The sequence below is a fragment of the Rousettus aegyptiacus genome, unplaced genomic scaffold (assembly GCF_014176215.1).
Source record: "Rousettus aegyptiacus isolate mRouAeg1 unplaced genomic scaffold, mRouAeg1.p scaffold_m13_p_5, whole genome shotgun sequence".
Taxonomy (NCBI): Eukaryota; Metazoa; Chordata; class Mammalia; order Chiroptera; family Pteropodidae; genus Rousettus; species Rousettus aegyptiacus.
Window position 1 is genome coordinate 72,220,165 of NW_023416308.1, and position 18,713 is coordinate 72,238,877.

The 18,713-nt window shown below is 42.3% G+C and overlaps 1 protein-coding gene and 1 pseudogene across 13 annotated transcripts in view; one reads left to right on the forward strand and one right to left on the reverse strand.

Annotated features, from left to right (window-relative positions):
* TENM4 (teneurin transmembrane protein 4) overlaps positions 1 to 18,713 on the forward strand; it is a 690,656-nt gene that overhangs the window by 430,776 nt on the left and 241,167 nt on the right. The window lies entirely within an intron of this gene.
* On the reverse strand, positions 16,632 to 16,750 carry LOC118603439 (annotated as a pseudogene).

Sequence of the window (18,713 nt, forward strand, 5' to 3'; positions counted from 1 at the left end):
CCAAAGCAGCTTCCTTTTGTCAGCTTCCTCCATTTGTTTCTGAGTGAGAGCCTAGATAAAGAACACTTTGAATATGAAACATTTTTTTCAACGTATGGAAACCACTGATTTAAATCGACCCTTTCATCGTATGAAGAGTGGCAGAGCTGGGTTTGAAGCCAGGCCTTCTGATCCCCAATTCCAACTTTCTTTTAATGCACGTATTCATTCATTCGGCTTATAAGGATTTCTTTAAGCACCTACTGTGTGCCAAATACTGAGGTAGGCCCTGGAGTATTGGCATGATTGAGACTAAGATTGCGCCCTCAAAGGGGGCCTAAGCATTAGCATGCAGTCCTGCTGAGGGATCAGTAATGTAAATGTGAAAAGTGCCCACTGATTTTGGCGTCGAGATGGCCACTGGTGAACTTAGCAAGGATATTTTCAGGGTATGGAGGCTAAATCCAGAGGATGATGGTTGGAAGATAAGAGGGTAGGAACAGTTGTAGTTGGGAGAGCTGATTCTAAGAGCTTGGACTTTGCGGCGCAGATTACTTACTAACTACAATGGGAAAAGTTCCCTTTACTGTGGGGAGATCGGGACTCAATTGTCACCTAACAAGTGACCAAACTTAGCAGTCTCTTATATGAAGCAATAAGAAGTACATTCCATCACACGTGAGATGTGCTTGCCAGGAAACAATCAGACACATCCCAAATATAGGAAAGTCTATGAGGCAACTGGCCTGGACTTTTCAAAAAGGTCAGAAAAAAGAAATTGGGAGTATTGTGGTGGGTGGGAGTCTCCTTTGGATTAAAAGAGACTATACAAATAATAATGACGATGATGATGATGATAACAGTAACAGCCAAATGCAACACTTGAATCTTGATTGGAGCCTAAGTTTTTTTCCTTTTTTTTTTTTTTTTAAGACTTTATATGTCGTGAAGAATTGAGATTTTTAAACATGTCGTATATGTATGCTAGGTAATATTGTGGAATCATTTCATTTTCTTAGTTGTGACCATGATATTGTGGTTATTTGGGAGTGTGTCATTAGGAGATGCATGGTGATATAAAATGTCTTGTATCTGCAATTTTCTTTCAAATGGTCAGAAAGAAACATTTCATATGGAGAGATAGGGATAAAGCAATGTGGCAACATGTTAACAATTGACAGTTTTAAGTGAAGAGTGTATGGGTGTTTTTGTACCATTCTTTCAACTTTTCTGTGGGGTTAAAAGTTTTCAAACTAAAGGGGAAGATTTTACTTGCGTTGAAGAGAGATTGGACAATAGCAACTTAGTTTTTGGAAAGGTTTCTTGGCAACGGGTAAGATGCGGTCACATTTTTTAGCAGGATCTCCCCACCCCCACCCCCCACCCCCACCTCCACTTTGGGAACTGGGACTACAGAAACCCTCTGAACCTTCACAGAGTATTGACAGTTCAGCAGTTGTGATAAAACAGGCCCTTCCTGGGCGTGGAGGAGGCTTCAGTGAGGCGCTGGAGCCGGGAATGGGAACCATATTGGCAGGAGTGTGCGGACCCCCACCCCAGAAACAGCCCTCTGTGCTGAGACAGGACAACTGGAACGAATTATGTACACTCATACTTGTTAAACTGCCTTGGCACCAGAAGTGATCCTCGTAACCTGAGCTTTACAGCGGCACAGCATAGTTAGCATTGGGCCAGCCTTGCCCCCGGACCTTCTCTGTCAGAGGTTTATGGCTAAAGCATAAAACAATTCAGCATGAGCTGAAACATGAAAAACTCCTTCAGATTGTAAAGGCAAACTTTTCTGTTTAAAGTTTTCTAGGGAGGCAGCACTTGGGAATAAAACCTTTTCAGTCTCCTTTCGCTCTTCCAGCCCTTGGCCAAGCTCCCAAATGCTCCACTCCCACCCACCCCACCCCAATCCCCACCTCGAACCCAGACCACAATCCAATCAAACACAGAAGCTGCTGCATTGTGGCTGGGAAGTGCTGGTTTATGAGTCTGAACCCTGAAGCTATGTGGCTTTTGGCAAGTTGCTTCTCCTATCTGGGCTTCAGCCTCTTGGTTATTTATAGACCATATTTATTCCAGGGTTGGCTAGCCCACATGGGCATGTGCTCACTGAATGCGTGGAGCCCGTACACACAGTGGGCATTCTGTAAATATTGTCTTGTTGGTTACATCCGAGTGTGTCAAATACACAGAGATCTGTAGAAAATAGTTATTTTTATCATGAAGGAAAGTTTTCAAAAATTACTCTTGTTTTTATCTAAAAAGGTAGCGAATCTACTGTTTTTAATGGAAGAGAAATTATGAAGAGAGTCACAAGAACAGAATTTGATTTTATTCTCTTGTTACAAGTTTTTGGTATAAGGGGGGATAGAATTTAAAGTGAGATAGGCCTAGGTTCAAATCCCAGCTCTACCACTTACTGGTACTTACTGGTAGAGTGACTCAGGCAGGGTAGTCATCCATTCTGAACCTCAGTTGCCTTATCTGTATTATAGGCTATAATAATACCAACCTAGCAGGGCGAGTACAGAATCAACACACTTTATGAATGGCTCTTAGCCCAGCACCTAGCAAATTAAGCATTCAATAAACAGAGCTGCAGTTAGCACTACATCTGAGAACGAGAGGGCTCCCGATATCTGGGCCACTCAAGTGTTGTTCTCGGACACCAGGGATGACAGACCAAGGGCAGCTCGCCGACATCGAAAGTCCTGCCTGCGAACCTTCCCATGGATGATGAAGATGCACTGTGATTTCTGCCCTTCTGAAGCTGTCTCTCAGTCTAGCCCTTCAAGCTATGAAGGGTTTAATGGGCTGGGAGCACACCGAAGATGAGAAGAGATTTGAATTTGTTAATTTTAAGCAAGTTAGCTCCTTTAGATAAGGGAAGCTGGTTTGTTTTGAGCCTGGGTACCCAGCCATGTGTCAGGCAAAGGAGACAAACACTGCTGGCCTGTTTCTTCTGTGAAAAATGGCTAAAGTGTGGGCCAAAGTGAGGTTCCTTGTTTTCTTCTGCCTGAGTCAGGATTAAAAACTCCAAATGGCTTCATCAAAGGTTCAGCATTTTAATTTGAGTCACCACAGTGTCACCAGTTCATCTTAGGCAGGTTTTCACTGCCGGTCCCAGCTCTCCCTCACTAACCATGTGACACTGGAAAGTCGCTCTACTTCCTTGGCCCTCTCTTTCCTTATCTCTAAAGGAGGAATAGGACTGCTCTGCTGGCCTCTCAGCCTGTCACATGGCTTCTATGAGATAAGACAAATGAAAGTGTGAGTGTTGCACAAAGGGAGGGGTGGGAAGGCCTTCCCAGGAGCATGTTCTCCAGCAGGGCAAACAGTATAAACACCTAGGTGCACTAGACATTTTCCCAAAAAGCCGTATGCAAACAGAGGGTGTTATTATTAAAATACTTATAAATAGAGTATTTAGTAAACGGAAACATTGTACAGGGTAGGAGACAGAAAAGACAGAGAATTTTCTTACCATCTATTACCCTCGATTTATCTGGTTTTGGCATCTAGATCCTTGACCATGTATTTTTGCACATTAAAGTAGCACACCTAGACTGTCGAGACTTTCAAACAGGTCATGAGGATCGACTCCTCCGTGACTGTTCACAGGCCTTGCACTCCTGAGCGCATAAGGATCTGAGTAGTGGGAGGTGGATCAGCCTTTGCACTAGAGGAGTACCAGCCTCTTCTCCCTGGCTTTCTACAGTGGCACTCCTGGGCTGTCCTCTGTGTGGCTAACACCATGCTTCTTCATGTTTAAAAGACCCAGAGTCTCACCTCTGCTCAGGGACGAGAATAACTCCTTCGCAGGATTGTCATGGGGATCTGATGAGATCGTGTGCACGGAAGTGTCGAGCACAGTGCCTGGCACATAGTAGATGCTCAGAAAATGTTGAATCTTACCAAAAAATCTGGCTAGAGACAGGCCAAGAATGTAGCGTGTGTTCTGTCAGAGTCAGCTCCCTGCCCACTTCAGGGACAGCTTTGTGAGGTGAGAATGAGTCAGGGCAGCCTCGGGCTGCAGGGAGAGCCTGCTCTGGATTGTACAACACATTGGGGTGGGCGCCAAGAGCCAAGTGGTCGCGTTCCCATGTCTGCCCTGCCCCAGCACCTGCTTCTAGCGGGATCCCATCTGGCGCCCTGCCAGGCTTTGCCTTCCTGCCTCCCAGCCCTGAGGCCAGGCAGCTTCCAAGTCACATCCGAATTGGTATTGCCAAGACCTAAACAGAACAGCCTTTCCCTGTTGGGCTCCTGCCCCCACCCACCCCTGGCAACCTGGCCAAGTGCTTTATGCAGGTCCCGAGGCCTTCCCATGTAGGCCCACCTGCCAGCAGTCAGTGCTCCACTTTCTTTGTTCCTCGCACATGCCTGGCCCCTTCCACAGCTCTGCATTTTGCTACGTGAGCACCTCTGCTAGGCACATGTGGGTCTACGTGCTTTTGTGTCTCTTGTCTCATTTAATTATCACATTCACTTCTGAGACACCAGTGTTATCCCCTTTCCACAGGTGAGGCAACTGAGACTCAGAGAAATCAAGCAAATTGCCTAAGGTCAGGCAGCTAGCAGGTGGCAAGCCTACAACAGTCTGGTGAGGGAGCTCATGTTCTCTGCACCCACCACACTGAGACTCCCAGGAAGAGCTTCATGGCTCCACTGGCTTGAAGGGATATGTCTGCCCAGGCACTCGAAGTGCAGGATGTTTGTTCACTCTTTCCATAGACAAAGTGAGACAATTTGTCAGGTTCTTTTGGTTATTCTTAGGCAATGGGGCTGAGGCGAAGATAGCTCTTGGCTTTGACAGAGAATGGCTTGAGGGTGCTATTTCTGGTAGGCCCAGGACCAGAGAGAGAAGAGAAAGCAGCTGTAGAGATTGGGGTAAGTGTTTGGCTTGTCAGAAAGATAATCCCCCCACACCTGTGGCCTGGAAACATAATCCAGGGCTCTGAGATGCACTTTCATCTGTCACCAAAGCGTCCCCAGGGTGACCTACCCAACCGTATCCAAGCCAGTGGGGCTCAGGTTACAGTGCCCATTCTCAGGGCCCTTGAGTCCCAACAATGCCTGTTTGTCCTTTGGATCTGCCATCTCCCAGGAGGAATGTTAATGGGACCAAGAATGGGGGGGGAGGCGGTGGAGGAGGGAGAGACTGACTTCAGTCTGAGCCCACTCTCAGGTCACCCTCTTAAGCGAACCCATCCATGCATGTCTGCTGGTCCTTCCAAGAGACATTTAAACGGGCTCCCGGAAAGAGAGATTTGTCCTCTGCTTTTCCTAGACCACACCACCCACTCCTAAACGGGGTGGGAGGTTTTCCTCTGCTTCAGCTGGGATGTGGTCCATCCCTTGGCAGAGCTTACAATTCAACTCAGAAACAATGTCAAAGCAAAAAAAAAAAGATGAAAATGACTTGGATGTCCAATAATAGAAAGTTGGCAAGAATAACATCTCTGTCCATATGATGCAGTTTTAGATAGCCATTACAATCATGTTTTCAAATATTATTTAAAGATGAAAAAATTTTTACAGTATAATGTTAGGAGGGGAAAACAAGTTGGATGGAAGGCTGTGTGTACCGTATGAACCTAATTTGGTAAGTATGTGCATAAGACTAGAAGGAAATAGACTAGAGAGTTTTAACAGTGGTTATTACTGGGCGTCGTAGCTGTGATAGATTGATGTTTTTTTCTTTGTACTTTTCTTCTTTATACATTTTCTAGTGAAAATGTTACTTTAGCACCAAAAGAAAGTTAATTTCTTAAAATTTAGTTTATTTCTCTCTTAATATATACCTGACATCATGCTAGGTGCTGGAGATAAGAGATTTAGAAGAACCTAAACCCTGCTCTCTATGAGCTCATAGCCAAGCAAGGCATAAAAATACACAAGCAGATTTTTTTTAAAGTCATTTTTAACAAGTGTAGCAGCAACAACAATTATGCTGACACATTTGCTAAGTGCTATCGAATGTTCTAAATGCTTTATGTACATTTACATTTAAACCTTACAACTCCATGAGGTAGGTAGTTATTAAACCATTTCACTAATAGTTAATACAGACTGCTGTAGGAACAGAGAGAACAGAGAGAGTAATTCTACCTTGGGAGTCAGGGAGACCGCAGTCAAGAATTGGCACATATGCTGATTCTTCCAGCATAAATGTGAATTCTCCAAGCAGAAGGGTTTTTAGGCACAGCGAACACCGTGAATAAAGATACCAAGGGATGAAGGAACAAGACATCGTCATGAAATGCCTAATCCCACACTCCTTCCTCCCCAATGAGAAGCTTCAGGGCCACTTTGTGAAGGACATCGAAGATCGGGCTGAAAATTTTGAGCCTAATTTCATTAGGCAGTGTTGAGTCATTGAGGAGTCCTGACACAGTCAGTTCTGCATAGGAGAAAGATCTTTCTGGCTTCTTAAACCCTATGAAAAGCTCAGCTGTATGTGGAGAGAGAAGTGTTCCTCTGGAGACTGAGTGTTGCAGGAAAATTCATCTCCGTTCCAGCCGAAGTAGCAGAGAAGTAAAAAGGAACCAGTGGGAGGCCATGAAAATGTGTGATTTCCTTTACCCTTATCTGCTTGTGGAAAGTCACTGCAGCCATGTGGAATCCAGCCTCAGGATGGGAGACGCATGTGCACAGAGAGGTGTTTACTGCCTAGACTGGGAAAAGGTGTTACCGCCGGAAGAGAAACTTGGGAATATTCCAAATGGACTTTTGGTTTCGTATGCAATTTATATGCTTAATTAGCCCAAAACACTTCTGTTTGTGACATAAAAAAAAAAAAAAGAGAGAGAAAATCTTGTGTGGCAATGCTGTAAGTACTTATATTCCCAGCTTGGTTGGAGTGGCATTTATTATAGCCGTCCCTAGGATTCTCACCATGGAGCCGACAAAATGCTAGAAAGGCAGCATTCCTCCTTGTTCCCTTGGTCATCCCTTTAACACAGTGGATACCCTGTGATGGTTTGCTGTGCTTGCCCAACGGTTCTGCTTGCAACAAAAGAGACAATCAGAATGATGTAGGGAGTTCTTCATCAGGATTGTCCCTTATTCTAACATTGTCCTTCGTATTGAAAACTCCCTTCTCAGTGAAGCAGTGATGAGTAAATTTTGTTAATTTTGTTTCTGATGTTTTTAAAATTAAGTTTTTTGGGGTAACATTGGTTAATACAATTACATAATTTTCAGGTGTACATTATAATTTGACATCTATATATTTTATTGTGTGTTTACCACCCAAAGTCCAGTTTCCTTCAGCTACCATATATTTGATCCCCTTTACCCACTTTACCCTCCCCCTACCCACCTATATTTGACCCTCTTTACCCCTAGCCTCTAGTAACCACTAGATATATACAATGGAATATGACTCAGCCATAAAAAGAGATGAAATACTGCCATTTATGACAACATGGATGGAGCTTGAAATAAGCCAGACAGAAAAAGTTGAAAATCACATGATATCACTTATATGTGGGATATAAACCTAAAAGCAACTAATGAACAAGACAAACAAACAGAGACTCATGGACATGAATTTTTTTTTTTAAACTGTACTGTAAAATGCAAAAATCTGAGAACCTCAGATTTTGACTGGACTTAATGCCAGGTTCTGGGAAAGATGCGAAGATAAATCAGACTTGGCCCTTAAAGAGGTGATCGTGATTGGTAATCTAATGTTGGAAATAAGTATCATTTAGAAAAGGTTAGATATTACCACTGGGAGATGCTGGATGGAATGTACCCAGGAACTTTGTACTGTTTTTGCAGCTTGTAGAGGAATCTAAAATTATTTGTAAATAAAACAAATGACTGGCATCTAGGGTGCCAGAGGGTAGGTGATAGAAAGGAGTCGCCTGGGATTATTGTTTAAAGTTGTCTGAGGAGGAATCTTGAATGTCAAGCTAAAGAGTTCACACTTTGTCTGTAGATAGTGTGGAGCCATGGAAGGTTTTTGATTAAGGTAAAAGCATGGTCAGATTTCCTACTAGAAAGATCACTTGATAATCAGGGGATGACTGATTGCAGAGAAGTGAGCCTGGAGGCAGTTGAAATAACCCAGGTGGGAGTGGAAGATCTTTAAAAGTATACCAAAAAGAACTAGCTCTGCAGGATGTTAATAGGTGCTTGGAAGAGGGGTTCCATGGATCAATAAATTTGGGAAATGTTAAGGTTTAAGTGATGCAAGAGTTCTAAGAGGCATTAACTTGATAATGTACACTATGATCGTCTACAGGGAGGGGATGATATGCAGTGTTTCCCAAAGATTTTTGACCATGGAACCCTCTTGGGACATTCTCACAGGACTCATATTCAGGGGGCGGGGGGGAAAACTTCAGGGAATACTGGCTGGCATTGAAAATGGAGAAGATCAGGTATTTGTAGCACAGCTCTTACTTCTGTATCCTGCAAACTGAAGCACATGGCCTAAACGTACTCAATCCCTTTTCACCGGGACAGCAGGTCCCCACCCCCCTTCCCAGAAGCCCCTTACATTCCTCATATGTCTGGAGGTACCACCCTTCCCAATGGCCAGGAGGCTTTTCTGTGGGCTCATTAACAGCAGGAGAACAATAACATCACAAATGCCTAGGCACATTTTCAACCCAATTTTTAAGATTTCAGTAATGAGAAATAATTCAGTATTTTTGTACAAAGGGAGACTTGTTTTTTTTACTTAATTGTATAAAAAAGTACAGATTTTTATTTTCGTAACAAAATGCAGAAATAGCATAGAATTTTGACTGTCCATTCCCATGCTTTGTGTCACAACTGACAGCATGGAGCTTTGGTAGCCTAAAGCAATATAGCAATAGTGCTGTGGGTCATTTTTTTTTTATTTATTAATTTTTGGGGGGTAACATTCATTAATATAATTATATAATTTTCAGATGTACATTATAATTTAACATCTGTATATTCCATTGTGTGTTTACCATCCAAAGTCCAGTTTCCTTTAGCTACCATATATTTGATCCCCTTTACCCACTTTACCCTCCCCCTGCCCCCCATGTTTGACTTCCTTTACCCTGTCTACCTCCCCGCTCCTCTCCTACTTCACTGGTAACCAACCACTATGCTATAGCCCTCTGGTAACCACTAGTCTATAGTCCATATCCATGAGTCTCTGTTTGTTCTGTTCATTTGTTGCTTTTGGGTTTATATCTCACATATAAGTGGTATCATGTGATTTTCAACTTTTTCTGTCTGGCTTATTTCACTTAGTATGATTATCTCAAGGTCCATCCATGTTGTCACAAATGGCAGTATTTCATCTCTTCTTATGGCTGAGTAATATTCCATTGTGTATATGTACCACAGCTTCTTTAGCCATCAGTCGTAGGAAACTTCGGTTGTATCCATGTCCTGGCCACTGTGAATAGTGCTGCTATGAATATCGGTGTGCAAATATCTTTTCAAGCCTTTGGGGTATATACCCAGTAGAGGGATGGCTGGCTCATATGGTAGATCAATTCTTAGTTTTTTGATGAACCTCCATACTGTTTTCCATAGTGGCTATACCAATTTGCAGTCCGACCAGCAGTGTATGAGAGTTCCTTTTTCTCTGCATCCTCTCCAACATTTGTTATTACTTGTCCTGTTGATTATAGTTATTCTAACAGATGTAAGATGGTATCTCATTGTGATTTTGATTCGTATTTCCCTAATAGCTAGTGACATTGAGCATCTTTTCAAATATTTGTTGGCCATTTGTGTATCCTCTAGGGAGAAGTCTGCTCAGGTCCTCTGCCCGTTTTTTGATTGGATCATTTGATTTTTTGTTGTTATTGAGTTGTATGAGTTCTTTATAAGAAGGGAGACATTTTTTGAAGGATTCTTTGTGTCATTTCTAATTAAGGGAGTTCCTTATATAACTCTTTTTTTTTTTTTTGCATTTGAATGAATAAGTATGGTAGCTTATCACCTCTCTCTCTCCCTTATAAATGAACTCCATCTTGATTTTGACATGTGTGCTGTAATTAGTTAAAGTGACCTCTTCTCCTTCCCCACTTAAACCTTCTCACTCTACCTCAGTGGTTGGCTGGCGGCAGCACAAAGCATCAGTGAAATGCACAAGTTATTCAGCATTTTTACTGTAGTTCGTTAAAACTTCTGATTTTTTCACACCTACTAGTCTCTGCCAGTTGTTTGACCTTCAGCAAGTTAGTTAACCTCTCAGAACATCACTTTCTTATCTTCTGTATTAGAAGAGCAACTCCTGCTTCCCATAGCTAGTATGGAAAAGAGCTGGGCACATAGTATATTTAGGTACTTGATAAATATTCTCTCTGATGGTACTTTCCAGTGATTATCAATTCCTCAAAAATGTTTGTTGAGTGAACACAGGGACATGCTCATGGCTGCCACTAGCCAAATAAAGATATTAATTAAGGAGCTAATTGTACCCTTTAAGATCTTTGTCCTCTCTCTTGCCTTCCTTTTAATAAAAACACAACTTGGTGATAAAATAAGGTGAAAAACAACCCTGCGAGGTAAGCACTATTGCTCCCATTTTATAAACTTGGAAACAAAGCTCAGAATGAAGCTATATTCAAGTTCAAGTCATTCCAATTCCTAAGTGCATGCCCTTTAATACTGCACCAGGAATGATAAGATCCATTCCTTCTTTCATTCTTGCAGTCAGCTCAACAGTTATTGACATGTGCTGGGTGCCAGACATAAGACGCATTCCAGCCCTCCAAGAACTCACCTTTTTAGTTGAAGGAGATGAAACGTGTGCATGAGACTTACAAGGCAGCCTGGTAACACCTCGTTTATCCCTCGCTGGGGAATGAGCTGTTGTAATAAGTGAATTTTACAGATGGAATCACAGAGCTTTAACTCAGAGGGGCCATAGAGATCTCATTGTACAACCCCATTATTTTAAGGGAAAGAAATGCTCAAGGACACTGAATGACCTGCTCGAGGTGGCTCTATTGAACTGTCATAGAACCAAGACTGGAACCTAGTTCTTTTGACTTCCGGCCTAGGACTTTAAAAATATGTTAACCATTTTTTTAAAAAATAGAGTATGCCTTTCTTTGATTTGTGTCAAATGGATGATTTCCCTGTTACTCTCTTCTGCATATCCTGGGATCATCTTCATAATCAGCATTATAACACTATGCTAGAATGCAGCAATTCTTTTGAACCTTCAGACGTATGTATGGGCTAGTTTATTCCTTATGCTGTGGCCCCAGACAGTACCCTTTACCCAACCTTATTAGGTCATTTCCAGTTGTTAGAAGCATTATTCTGGTTTTCTTTTTATACACATACACAGATAAAATTGAACAAACCATGAGAACTTTATAGGTAAACAGACTTTTTATTTGGCTGGTTAGTTTTAGTCCAGTTATTTTATATCTTTGAGCCTATTTCCTTACCTGCAAAATGTGCACAGTCCAAGAACCTATCTTATAGGATCGCCATCCAAGAAATACAAGGTACCTGGAACTTAATAGGTGCTTAGCTCCCTTCTTCCCCCTTCCTCTTCTCCAAGTATTCAAGAAACTCTTAAAAGTTGCATACTTCCTCATTCACAAAGTGCGCAGCAATAATGACATAGAACCAAAATAAGTGTTGGCCAAGAAACACAACACCCTCCTGAATAGTAAATCAAAAGTTGCTCCACTCCCAAAAAAACATATATAATATGTCTAGTTTCTTCCTCCCAGGACAATAAAGAAGGCTTTAACACAAAGCATAATTCATATCATCTCCAGATCTTGAGCCATAGCACCTCATGAAAACTATTAACACATCTCCCACCGCCTACTTTATGAACTCATATAAAAGCAGATCAGGTGAGCTGAGGCCTGGAGAAGGGCCGAAAGTTCCCCAAAACAAGTCTGGGACAGATCCCAAGAGAACTCTCCACTCATCACGGACAAGGGGAGACAATAGTTCAGGTCTTTTTGTGGATTTTGTGCCATTGTCTTAGGACTTTGTTTCTTTTTAAAATGAGCATGTGAGACTCTAAGACTCTAAGATTCTATGAGTGTGTTGGAGATGAAAGAAATGAATATGCGAACGAATGGAGCCAGGATCAAAGCCCCTGTGTTGTGACTGTGACTGTATCTTTTGATTTGTCTTGTTGCAGACTTTCTCCCTTTTGCAGCATCTCCCCGGCCCCCCTTTCTTGGCCTGCATTTGTATCAGATGGGCTTGTCCTGAGGAGCCACCCTTTTTCCATATTGAGGCTGCCTTCCGTAGCAAACATACTACCCTGAGTACTTGCTTAAGTGACGAGTATTTTTTAAATTCCCCAAAGTAACACACCGATAGGTCTAATTCCAAGTGCATCCTTGCAGCAGACCAGTGAGCCAATCTTGTCCCCTTTCCCCAGGAAGGTGTTTTGAATTTGTGTCTGCAGTCGGTAAACAGAAATAGCCAAATTCAAGCCCCTGAGCTCTTTATAAAGCAGAGAAGAGAGGGGAGGTCACATTTATTGAGCACCTGACAGGAGCTACATGTTATCTCTCTTCCAGAGGCAAGTACTCTTATGTTCATTCTACAGAAACTGAGATCTGGGTATGCTGAGGCCCTCAGCATACACGTGGCACTGTGGATTCTGGCTCAGGTCCGCCTGCCTGCCACACTACATTGTACCACTACCCCAAAGTGAATTTATTTGGACTCTTAATTCTTCTGAGAGTTAAACTTAACAAATCAGCAGCAGTGTTCTCTAGGTTTAAATGTTGCAAAACCTCGTTGGCATTTAATGTGGTTGGGTGTTTGAGTGTATTTTTATGTCTTGCCTGGGGCCTGAATAAAAGTTACAAGCAGCACTGAAGACCAAACCAAAAAGAAAATGTGGGAAACCAACCTTGTAACCTTAGCTGATCTTTAATTATGCTCTAATTGAGGACCTATGAAGGAGATATAGTAAGACTAATAATAATATGTTGAGTTTATGCAGCATTTTAATTTCCCAAATTCCTTCATATGTATTATAATAACTGCTGCTTTTTACTGAGCCCCAGCTGGGTGCCAGGTATTGTGTGAAGTTCATTATATATGCTCTTTTATTTCTCTCCTCTGCCTTTAAAGGAAGTATTATCCCCTTCTGACAAATGAAGAAACCTAATCTCCCTTGTCCGGTGGAGCAGCACTGGGCAGCACTGGGCAGCACTGGGCAGCCTTTTGCCCCAGACTGCAGTTGGGAGGCCAGGCAGGAGGCCTATTCCATGACCAACAATAGCTTCCAATTTATAGCTGCTACCTGTGACTAAGGCTAACGTTAAGTACTTTCTGTGCGCCAACGAACCTACTGAGTACTTTACAAGAATTATTCTACTAAATCCTCTTGTCATTGCCATTTGTAAGTGAAAGTAAAGCACAGAGCTTCTGTTAAACTTCCTAAGGTCACAAAGCTAGGCACAAGTGGAAGTCACATCCAGCCTAGACCGGAATCCTGATCTGATTAAGAACCCTGGGCTAATCACTTAGTAAGATATTCTATATGAAAACATTAACACCTATGTCACTAGATGTATGTCAAGATTAAATAAGATGACAGTTTGCCAAAACCCAGTGCGTGCTGATAAATGTCTTTTTCATTCGTTCATTTGTTCCTTCCTTCTTTATTTGATCAGTTCTCGGTAAATATTTACTGCTTTATCTTTTAGATGCTTTGATGTGAACATAATACCCACTACCTGTTTTCTACTGCACATCTTTTACATTTAGCAACTGAGAAAACGAGTGCTTTAGGCTGTGTATTTTAGAGTTAGACAACCTCCTGGCCCCAGCTAACAACCTTCTTACAAGGCCTGCTTTCAGGGCTGTGAATATTCTTTTTTTTATTCTTCTTCCTTTTTTTTTTTTTTTTTTTTTTTAATATGTATTGGGACCACTGTTAGGACTTAGAGGTAGCATGCCTTGAAAAAAATACCGAATTCTGAATGGAGTGGGGGAGAGGGAAGGAAGGAAGGAAGGAAGGAAGGAAGGAAGGAAGGAAGGAAGGAAGGAAGGAAGGAAGGAAGGAAGGAAGGAAGGGAAGGGAAGGAAGGGAGGAAAGGAGAGAAGGAAGGAGAGAAAGGAAAGGAGAGAAAGGAAAGGAGAGAAGGAAGGAGAGAAAGGAAAGAAGGAAGGAGAGAAAGGAAAGAAAGGAAAGAAAAGGAGAAGAGAGAAAAGAAAGAAAAAACCTTGCAAGCCACATTGGGAAATTATGGGCAGGGTACTTCTCCACCACCTCTTTTGTAATTTTCTTCATGGCTGGTGTACAGAGAGCATCCATGAACAGCTGGCATCTTTTGGGCTGTTCAAAAAATGCCCTAACCTCCCTAAAAGGGAGAGTTAGCAAGCTGAAGGAGAGTTGCTGGCAGCCATCAAAATGATGAAGTGAAATTTCAAATTACATTAGATGTTTGCTTAAGGAACAACAGATGAGGCCCTGTGGATTCTCAAATCCTCTTGGCAACACTGCAAAATGAAAGCATAACCATTTGAAACCCTTCCCCTGGACCCTATGAAGTCTGGGCCGAAAAGATGACCTTTTAACGATAACTTCCTGCCTCTGAAGGGTTAGAGTGTGTCGAATTTTTCTTTACTAAGGGCCTGGTTTTAATCATTACCACAGCCAGAAGAAAGAGCTCTTTGCCACACTGTTCACTTTTTAAAATATCTGAATGTTCTTCCAGTTTACAATCAAGATTTTTTTGGATAAGATTCCTGTCCTTTCCCTGGTAATCTTTAGAATATGTAGAATTGTCACATTCAACAAGAATTCACTGAGAAACTACTGTGGTCCAGATCACTTAGGTGGGTGAATTTAATCTTCCCAAAGACCCTGGCACTGAGGCTTTGAGTTCTTTTGTTTGTTTTGTTTTGTTTTATAGATGAGTAAACTGAGATTCAGAGAGGTTAAGTCATTGTCAAGGTTACACACAGCTAATGGATGAGTAACACTTAGCTCTATGAAGAAGGAAGAAAAGCTGTTTGAGGCAGAAAGATCTGTCTGTGTGCAAAGACTAACTCTAAGCCCTGTGTTCTTACTATAGTAGAGTCAACTCTCTAATTAGAAGGAAATGGGACTGTATTCGGTGGGCAATGGAGAACTCCAGAAAGTTTCTGAGTAAGACAATGGCAAAATCAGAGCTTTGGGGATATATCGATCTGTTAGCTTCTCTTTCTTCCTTTCGAAGTCAATCACGCTTAATAACCTCAGTATTATTTCATCATATTAGAACCATGTAAGGTACCCAAAGAATGGGTACACATTGTTCTGATATGGCAAATGAACCTTAGAAACGTCATATAAACTGTCCAAGGTCTCAAGCATTAAATGCTCACTGATAGTCCTTCTAGAACTATTTTCCCCGGGGGAACACCACCTCAGCAAACATGCCTCGTCTGCAGAAGCCCATACCAAAGCTCTCTTGATAAATTTAAAATTAGTTCTGGACAGAGGCACAGAGCTGCCCTGGCCTAAGCCGATCAGTCTTTATCTACCCCTCAACTGCAATGGATTCCCTTCGGTCCACAATCTAAATTTAATTAGTTTTCAAAGAAACCTTTGCTGGTTAAATGGGCTCCCAGCAGAGCAGCCTTTGTTTTCAATGTTCGGTGGCTAAAAAAAGGCACATTTCGCACCAAAATGACAGAGTTTGAGGGTGGTGAACTTTTGACACAAGGAGAATAATTCCTTCAAGGGAAAATCTACAGCCACCTGAAGCTCCGCTTGCCTGTGTTTATGCAAATCAGCCCCAGCCCCAGCAGGATATTACTGACTATTATTACAGGGTCCCCTCTCTACCTCCACCCCCATGGGGCCCTGCTTCTCAACTTAAGTCTTACATTTCCATAACAAAGGCCACCACCTCCCATTTCATCACTTACTCTCCAAGAACCATGTAAAGAGCGAGGCAGCCCCATTGTGGGAGGATTTCACTGGACCCCTTCCGTGGCCCTCTCTTCTTCTGGTCTCTTCTGAATCTGCTGGGATTTTTTTCCCCCAAGGGAGAGATTAAATCAGTTGCAAGGAGCTGTTTAATTAAACTTTACCCCTCCCACCTCTAAAATTGCTGGAGACTTCTTTTGACTCCTCTTTGGCAATGCCTAATCACTGTAATTTAGCAGATTCCGTAATTACCTGCCGCACATGGAAGCGGTTTGATTGCTGTTTCTTTGTCCTGCCTTTTTCAACCTCAACTGACAGCCGAGTTTACCCTCAGAGAACATCAGGAATATCCTGGCAGGGAGGCAGAGTGATCTTAATTTACAGGCAGCCTTTGAGGAGGCCAGATTAATGGGCAAATGGGCCAAAGGTGTGGGTAATGAGCATTCTAAGGGTGAGGGTCTTCTCTGTTTGGTGACCTTCCGGCTGCAGGTATAGGCAGGCGCCTGCAGGTGCACCTACCAGGATGGGCCTTGTGCTCCAGACCTCAGCCATCAGCTTCACTGTCACTCTGCTCTCAGTCTATAGCCAGGTGAGTTTTTTATTCCTCAAGGTGCAAACATGTACATGTAGGAAGTGTCTAATATCACCATACTGAGATCCTTACATTTATAAAAGTAGCCATTATTTCCTTTTTTTGGTGGGGGGAGGGCCGAGGCAACCCTCGGTTGACCTCACAGATTGCAAGGACCTCATCAGTTTACAGTCCCTTATTTTTTATTTTTTATGCCTACAGTGCCCGGTCTTCCTAGGTGGTCTCCCATCCCAGTACTAAACAGGCCCGAACCTGCTTAGCTTCCAAGATCAGATGGGATCGGGTTCGTTCAGGGTGTCATGGCCGTAGATACCATTATTTCCATTTTGCAGATGAGGAAAAGTACGACTGAGACTTTCCAACTCATAAGTGGTGGCACCTGGATTCAAATCCAGTTGACCTCACACCAAAGCCCATGCCGCGGAGTCAGTGCTTTCTCCCGGGTGCCTGTCGTTATGCTAAGTACCTTTCCATCATTTTCTTATTCGATCCTTACAACAATAATTTATTATGTAATTATCGACTATGTTTAATTATTTCCATTAGTTATGAGGAAAAAGGGATTCAAAAGGTTATGCAACATGTACAAAGTCACACAGGCAGCACATGGCAGAGTTGGAATTTGAACCTGTGTGGATCTGATTCCAGAGCCCATGCTGTAACCCCCGCACTTTACTCTCTGTCTTATTTTTAATGAGTTGTCATGTATTCTGAGCTATATTTCAAGGCTATGAAATCTATTCTGTCAAGCCCCTTGCAGATTTTTGAACTATTCACACACCATTTTAATTGTTTCAGCTTTCTCACACATTTACATATCCTAGTAGTTGAGAGAGTGTTAAATTAGGAATTAGTGGCGGAGTAGTTTTTTTTCCTCCCAAGCTAGGGGAAAAAAAAATCTTTTTGCGTTCTAAAGCATAATGTTGTCCTCCTGAAACTTTCTAGCCAGGTGGGATAGCCTCTGCAGCTGGCCTCATTTCTGCCCTGGCCTCCCAATCTCCTTCCAGGAAACTGTTGCAAAGCACACAGCTTCAGCAGTTGGGAAGGCTCCAGCATGCACAGGGGATGGTCTGTTTGGAGGGCTGCCGAGGAGGGAGATGGTCCTGGTCCCAGATCTTCTGCTTGCTGAGACAGTGGGGTGGGCGGTGATAATGGTGATGGCTTCAGAGAAAGCAATATTCCCAACACAGGACTCTGTTTTTAGATGGCAGTAACCAATGAGCAAGGAGATGTGAGTTTGGTGCTCTTCTGCGAGATGCTTCAGGGATCCCAGCAAGACAGAGCTAGAGAGGAGCACAACACACCCTCTAGGTGTCAGGAAGTTGGAAATGAAAGCTCTGGCTATTACTGAGGGTTGCTTTGAATTAAGGGTGATGAAAACAGAGAGTGCAGAACTTTTTTCTTTCTTCTGGAATGGATGGGTGAAAGTGGGGCCTCATTGGGAGCCAACTGTCTAACAGATTCAGTGCTTTGACGTGGTTGCCAGCTTGAAGGACATTGATAGGAGAAGTCGGCAAAAAAAAAAAAAAAAAAACTTTGCATACATCTTGTAAGCCTTAAAAATACAGAGCCCTTTGCCTCAGCACTGGAGTGCATAAGTGTCTGTCTCGTGTATCTAGTCTAGTAAGCACTTGGGAGACACTGATACCTCCTACATTTTGGGTAAAAGCTTCTATAAGAAAAACCATCTTAGCCACTGTTCAAATTCCATTCCTTCCCCCAAGATATCTCTCTCATTATTTTTGATCTGTATAAATTTTTTCGCCATTTACATCCTTTACCCTACAATAGTCTAATGTTTCTTTACACCTGTTTAATTTTCTTTAATAGAATACTGAGAGGAAGTGGTGTAGATCCAGTTACTTCCTTACAAATTTTGTTTGCTTTTTTCTAATGTAAAAGTAATACATCATTGGTTCTTTGAGAATAAACTGGAATAAATTCCTATGCAATCCCTGTAGACAAAGTGAATATATCAGTAAAAAAAATGGCCCACAGAAGCTAGCAAACTACTTCGACTTTAAATCAATTCCTATGCTAGTAGCCACAATGCACACAAGCAAATAATTCATCAGAAACAAGCTCCAAGCATTCAGCAAAATAATCCATGTGAAAGAATTCAAACATCATGCTCACACATAGACTAAAAACAAATGCTTCACTGAATGTTAGTGCGTTATAACAACAACAACAACAAAAAGAATTTGAATGGTTTTTAAGAAAAACATTTTGGTGAATAGCAGTGCTTTATAACAAGCAGCAAAAATGTACAAT